At 44.5% G+C, this 629-nt stretch overlaps 1 non-coding gene across 1 annotated transcript in view; it reads left to right on the top strand.

The window, feature by feature from the left end:
- The window catches only part of LOC143262977 (small subunit ribosomal RNA), a 1,921-nt gene extending 1,783 nt beyond the window's left edge, over nucleotides 1-138 (top strand). Inside the window, exon 1 of the ribosomal RNA XR_013036580.1 lies at nucleotides 1-138. This exon is cut by the window's left edge and continues 1,783 nt beyond it. This is a non-coding gene — a ribosomal RNA (small subunit ribosomal RNA).
- The last annotated feature ends 491 nt before the right edge of the window (nucleotides 139-629 follow it).

Genomic DNA, 629 nt, shown 5'->3' with positions numbered 1-629 from the left:
TTAGTGAGGTCTTCGGACTGGTGCGCGGCAATGTTTCGGCATTGCCGATGATGCCGGGAAGATGACCAAACTTGATTATTTAGAGGAAGTAAAAGTCGTAACAAGGTTTCCGTAGGTGAACCTGCGGAAGGATCATTACAATGTTCCAATATATCTCAAAGAGAGAGGAGAGGAGGAGAGAAAATGAATTCGATTAGTTTGTGGATAAGAATTCATATAAAAAAAAAAGATATTGTTGAGCCCGCCAGATCATTCGTGCGTGATTTACACGGCCAGACGTGTGTACTACACGTATTAGGCCTTTGATCTGCGTTGCGTAGGCCACAACAAATCTTTCAAAGAGAGAGAGATATATGTGTTGTTGGGGTTTGTGATTATGAAGGTGCCCCAACGCACAAAAATATATAAAAATGTACAAAGTTGGGATGTGGTGTGGTGGAGAAGAGTTGGGCCCGACCAGATCATTCGTGCGTGATTTACACGGCAGACGTGTGTACTACACGTATTAGGCCTTTGATCTGCGTTGCGTAGGCCATCTTCCTTCCAAGACACACACGTGTTGGGGTTTGTGTGATTTTATGATAGTGCCCCAACACGGAAAAATAAGCGTACGAGAAGAGTTGGGCCCG

This window comes from Megalopta genalis, unplaced genomic scaffold (assembly GCF_051020955.1).
Source record: "Megalopta genalis isolate 19385.01 unplaced genomic scaffold, iyMegGena1_principal scaffold0260, whole genome shotgun sequence".
In the NCBI taxonomy this organism is placed as follows: Eukaryota; Metazoa; Arthropoda; class Insecta; order Hymenoptera; family Halictidae; genus Megalopta; species Megalopta genalis.
This window is presented reverse-complemented; position numbering and strand designations above follow the sequence as displayed.